Here is a 6,589-nt window from a genome sequence, read left to right as displayed (position 1 = left end):
GGACAATCACAGATCAGTGCCAGCAATCAGACAGCAGATATTCAATTCCAAAAGAAGAAGGAAAAAGAGAAAGTTTCAGAGAGTACACATTGATTGGCAAGAGATGATGATGACAGATGAAAACAGTGTAAAAAAGAAATCAAACACAAAAAAATAATACAAACTTAAGAGTCAGTTGACTATTTACCTTTAATTTGGCTGTTGTGGACTGTAATATTGTTGACAGCTGTATCTTGTTTTCTGAATGATCATTGTCTCTGCTACTGGTACAAATTTGTTTACTTCTGACAGGCAACTGGCCTGAAATTTTATGAAGCCACCCATCCAGGCTATAACTGGCTTGCAATCCTTCATCAGTCAGCTAGAATGAGCCACTGAAAAAAAAAATTTAAGAATTTCAACTTTAGTTCACATTCATAATTAATAAGTAATTGTGTCAAATTAATAAGTTACTGTGTCAACTATTATTACAGACACCAAGTAGCCAACGTTTTGAGAAATTAGGCATTTCTTTCCTATTAACAACAGTGTAATCTGAACAATCAAATGATTAAAACATACCTTGGTTTTTGAACTCCATTTGGCATTTAAAATAACAGGATAGGCGAGGAATGGGTTTTATGTCACCTACAACATTATATATAGAATCAAAATTCATATTGCATAAATTCTTGACACACATCAATTGCACACATTACGTCATACCCTTTGACAACCTGAGCAGGTGCCCCCTCCCCTTTTTCAATTTTCTAAATCCATTTAACTTCTCCAAAATACAATTTTTTCCATTAAATTTGTCAACAATTTGCATAATTAGTTCCAAATTATCCAAAAAGTGCCAATAAATTGATTAACGTGAGATTTGACGTTTGACCTCATAGGACACAGACTACCAATTATTTTGCTATACATTCCTTTATACTATAAAAAATGATTAAAAAAATTACACCAGCTCAACTTACCTGAAACTTGGCACAGAGTAAGAAAAATTCAAGTCCAAAAAATTTTCAGACTCTCAGGAAAATTCATCCATGCAGTTCCTGCTAAGGCATCGCAAATAGCCCCTATCCTGCTCTTTTCACTTTCTCTTCGGGGAAAGGGTAAATATGGGCCTCTTTACACCCTTACTACTACGCGCTTTAGTGCAAAATTTCACATATTAACAATTTTGTATTTTTTTTTCAAACCCTCTCCTTTCCATCTATACCCAAAAATAACATCAGTCCACCCATAAACACCCCAAAGAATTTTTATGAAAAAAAAACTCTATTTTTAAACTGGAACTACTTGAGTGGTCAATGAAATAGGGGTAAAATTAGTAGTCTGTAACCAAAGTACGAATACGCTAATTTCTGTACATATACCATATATAAGGCTGATCATTTTCGTCACATTTCTTCCACCTTTAAAACAGCTTTTGTATTCGAAAGATGTTGCCCGCGTGGCGCAGTGATTAGAACGCAAATGAGTCGACCCATACGTCACTAGTTCAAATCCCACTGTTGGACGCGTCCCATCCTTCGTATTAGAACGTATTAACACTGTCCCTTGTGTCGAAGTAGGTGCTGGCTCGATAAAGTTCTCTCACTGACCAATGGCCCGAAGTGCCGAGTATAGGACGAAATTTGCAGCTCTACATCGACATGTGGTTGCGTCTCCATAATTATGAGTGAAAAATTCTCGAGAGAGGGGCGCTAAAAACAAATAATCAATCAATTTTACTGTTTACATAAGGGGGGAGGGGTGGTATATAGTAATCGGAATGTCTGTCCATCTCTCTGTTACGCTTTTTTTATGTAAATGTTGAGGTGAATAAATTTGATAGAAACTTTCTTTATCAGATTGTGGGATCCCTGTCAATAAAATAAAGAATACCAAGTGGGATGTACGGGACTGGGAAGGAATAGGGATAAGAAAACGGATGCACATTAAATGCATGAATGCCTTTGATCAGCGAGGATCCGGGATGATCGTTTGTCATCAAAATGGGACCTGGATTACGGACTTGGTTTGTGAAGGTTTGGTAGAAAATCTTAACATTGTCCTTTTTAAGTAGTTCTCTTTAAGCTCAGCTCAAGTGAGGTTTTCAGATCACCCATTGTCCGTCGTCCATCTGCCTGTCCGTTTGTCTATTAACTTTTCACATTTTCAACTTCTCCAGAACCACTCACTGGGCAAATATTTAACCGAACTTGGTACAAATCAACCACGGGTGATGAATATTAAAAATTGTCAAAATAGAGGGACAAGTCTCTTTCCAGAGAGAGATAATAGAGAAAATATAAAAATAGGGTGGGGTAATTGAAAAATCTTTTTTTTTTCACTTAGGAACCACTACGCAAGAAAAACTTAAACTTACATGGAAGCATTCTGGGATAATGTAGATTCTAATTGTTCAAATTATGGCCTCCGAGGATAGGGCGAGGTTAAAATAGGAACATTGAAATATATAGGAACACGCTTATTCAGAGAATTTGTGTCCCCCGCTTAGGAAAACAAGTATGGGCAGATAGGGGGGGGGGGATTCCCCCCGACTGAATTTTAGGCCTGAGTATCGCAAGCTATCTAACGATACGATACATATCACGATATGGTCTTGCGATACAACATGTATCATGATACAGCTGTCAACAGTTAAAATTTATTATATCTTTAAGTATTCTTGCTTGTTAACCTCTACAGTTATAGAAAATATTAAAAAAAACTATCTTGAGACCCAAAATCAAAGTTATTTAAAGGAGGGCATATAGTCTAAGCATTATAATTTTTCATTGTTACCTCGTTTTCAATCATTTTGTAACATTAAATTTCACAGTTTTGATAAAGAATTTTAAAATAATACAATGAACATTAATTTGTACTGTATCACGATACATACATGGCGATACGATATGTGTATCACGAGACCTTGCGATAATACGTATCGATGTATTGCTGTATTGTTACACCTCTACTGAATTTGTAGAATTATTAAATGTATACATATATATCGAAGCAAAAAAAATACCCTTATATACATGCGTATAAGTCGGTATTTTGGGAGTTACATTTTAGTCCAAAAGTCCGACTTATGGGCGAGACATACAAAGCTGGTAATTTTCTGGATGGCGAATCGTATTCTATAAACATTTTCAATAGCTACTGTATTGTTGAACAAAGTATGCGTAGTGTTACATGAAATCGAGTTGTTCCCCTTAGTTATCTTTCCGGATTGAATCCGTTTTCTGTTTGTTTTTTACACACTTTTTCCGTTTGTGGATTGTGTACGGCATGGCGCCCGCATCAACTCAGCAAGCCATATGTCATGTTTAGCTGTTTTAGTCCCGCATAGATTTTCAATTTCTTGCTACGACTTACGTATTCTACAAGAAATCAAATGATGAAAAGCACCTTAGTTATTCAGTAAAAAGGCTTTACAGTAAGAAATCTAGGACTTCCATTCAGATCACGGATTCAATCCGGAAAGATAACGAAGGGGAACATGTATTTATCCTACATATTAACTACGTAGTTAACATGGTTACTAATATTGAAAATACTGTAAAAGTTTATCAAAAGCTACTCCTACAGCTGTAGTTTTATTGCAATATCTTGCCACAAATGGAGCTCAATCAAGCATCGTTATTCTCTTTATTGCTGTTGTAAAGTTTCAAGTCCCAACTGCTACTTTTCTCTTCATTTGTTATAAGTACGAACCAGTAGAGCTTCAGTCTCGACAGAGATTTCTGTTTTAGTTCCTGCTGCAGCTGATTGTAAGGGACTCCATGAAAAAGGTCTCACTAATTCCGATGTATACCCGATTTATCCCTTTGGTACCGAATCCGATTCAGTTCAGGTGTACTGTGACATGGAAACAGAGGGAGGCGGATGGACGGTATGTGTTATGTTTATGAACTAAGTTTTAAAATTGTCAAAAGAAATGTTTATTGGTATCTCATTCTGTTGAGCAAGTGATTGAAAAGGGATAAGAAACATTCACAATCTGAATCTCTATTACATGTACACTTATCAAACAGATATTAGGTGCTATAAAAATTGAATGATGTATTTATTTTTATAAGGTAATACAAAAACGAGTAGATGGATCCCTGAGCTTTGAAAAGAACTGGACGGAGTATAAGAATGGTTTCGGTAAACCCGAACAGAATATTTGGATCGGTAAATATAAATCCAGTGATAACTGGGCCATTATTCCAATTTCATATTTGATATATGATCCATTAATGAACATATCAATTTTTCGAAGGAAATCGTGGCCACACAGGTTATTACATGTATGGACATCATGTTTTTGGTAATTCTCATTGATAGTTCCTAAACATTAATGTGAGGAAAAAAGGGACCATTTTACTTTAGGGCATTGCAGTGCTGGTGTTGTGTCCATCTCTATGATAATAGCAATCGAAAAGTCTATAAAAATATTAGTTTTTTAGGGAAAAGAGAGAATAAAAAAAATATATATGTTTTGTTGAATATGATGAACTATCGTCATTACCGGTCAGCTACTGTGGGATCATTTTAATTCATGGAGGTCAATATTTGTTTGTTACCAAATTTGACCTGTTGGCGGGAATGTAATTTGGCGGGTTACTCGTAAATATATATAATGGTACAATGAAATTATATGTTAACAAAATTAACCTTCGTGGGGATGTTAATTTGTTGGTTAGGGTGAAACAGTAATTGGATAAAACTGATAAAAAAAAATATAATCTGATTTTGGGGGAATGTTTTTAAAAAAATAATGTATTTTCAAAACAATGTGCCTTGCAATACATTTACTGATCTTTATACAGGTAATGGTGTAATTTATCAGTTAACAAAGAGAAACAACTCGTCCCTCTATGTCACCATTACTCTCCAGAACGATACGACACTGTACGAGTTGTACGAAAATTTCGCCATTTCTGACGAAACAGAGAAGTATACACTATTTCTGGAGGGACCCGCACATGGAACCTTAGGTAGGTGACAGGAGATTGTTACATAGATTCAGAAATATTGGCAAATTTGTCACATTAAAAATAAAATTTACGAAAGATAATTAACGAGAGGGAGTGCGTGTGTGCAGAACGTGTTGTTAACAAAAAAATCTTTATTTACAATTAAACCTTGACCTAATTTATACATTTGATTAAGCTTATCAAATGTGAAATTCCATTAAAGTATATTAAATTTGCGATTGAATGTGTTGATAGCAGTATTAAAAATATTATTTTACCTCGTAATTTCAATTTCCATGCTACTATATGAAACGATTTATTTCTCTGATGTTTAATTTTTGTTTATTTTATGGTGTAAGGTTATCCATGAAATCCACTCTTTTTGAATAAAAATCTCAGCAATTCTTCAATTTTATCAAATTCTCACGAACAAATATTGCCTCTTACCTTGAAAATTTGACCCAAAGAAAATTATTTTGATTGTTGTTTAACGCCCTTCTCCAGAATTTTTCACGCATATTGAGACACCACCATGTACTGCAGGAGAGCTGCAAATTTTGTCCTGAACTCGGGACTAGAGGGCATTGATCAGGAAGTGACCTTTTTTCGTGACAACACCTACAGTTTAATCCGAAGTACCAGTCTCCACGTTTCAAAATGGGATTCGAACCCACGACTTAATTAGGATTAACGCCTTGATCCGCGATTTTAGGGCATAGGCTCTAACCACTATATGGTTACAGAGTAAATTAAAATTGAATGGTAAATTTAAATGATCCCATTTTGGAATCGGTTAAGTTCTGATGAACTACATGTAAGATAACTTGAACGTGTCCAAACTGTGACGTTTTGATATATCACTCTTGTACAAGTACTAAATAAGCACCAGCTCCCTGTTCTCAACTGCTTGGCTTTCATGCTAACTTGTCATTAGACTGTATATAAGGGACTCAAAGGCATATCGCCAATGACTGACAAACTTCGGCCATTCCTATACGCAGACTTGTTCTTAAAACATCTCCCTTTCTGACTATGCCACGTACATATACCGGTAACCAATCTTTTCGATATACACCTTCACTGCTGAAAAACAGATTGTGCAATGAAAAATCGGATGCCTGGATTGGCGTATAAATTACGACCTGTGATGTAAATGATGGGAAATATTTAGAAATTGTAAAACTTTCTTTGCTGCTTTTAATTATATCTTCAATGCAACCAGCCTTTTTAACTTTTTATTTATTTATTTACTTGAAAGGACGAGCTATTTTATAGAGACTTTCTGTGATTTGTAAGAGTTCAATGAAACTGTTTTGTGATGCTGTAAAATTTTACTTACAAAATTAGAAACGGTTCAACTATTATGAAAAAAGTGTATTTCATAGGTAGGATAATTGGTCATCACAGATGCCAAGAATTTATAGAAAAGAATAAATTTATCTTATGAATGAAGCTGTATAGTTTAATTTGGTTGGTTTTCTTTAATTTGATAGGTGAAAGTATGATAAATAATAAACTTGCGTACCTTCGATTGCCTGGTATGTATTTTACTACGTACGATAGAGATAACGACAGGAAGGTGAACAGTAGCTGTGCTACTGCGTACAAAGGAGGTTGGTGGTTCAATGGGTGCCACGACGCCTTTC

Source organism: Saccostrea cucullata, unplaced genomic scaffold, assembly GCF_032062105.1.
Source record: "Saccostrea cucullata isolate Sc308-1 unplaced genomic scaffold, CSIRO_AGI_Scuc_v1 ctg5449, whole genome shotgun sequence".
Lineage (NCBI taxonomy): Eukaryota > Metazoa > Mollusca > Bivalvia > Ostreida > Ostreidae > Saccostrea > Saccostrea cuccullata.
This window is presented reverse-complemented; position numbering follows the sequence as displayed.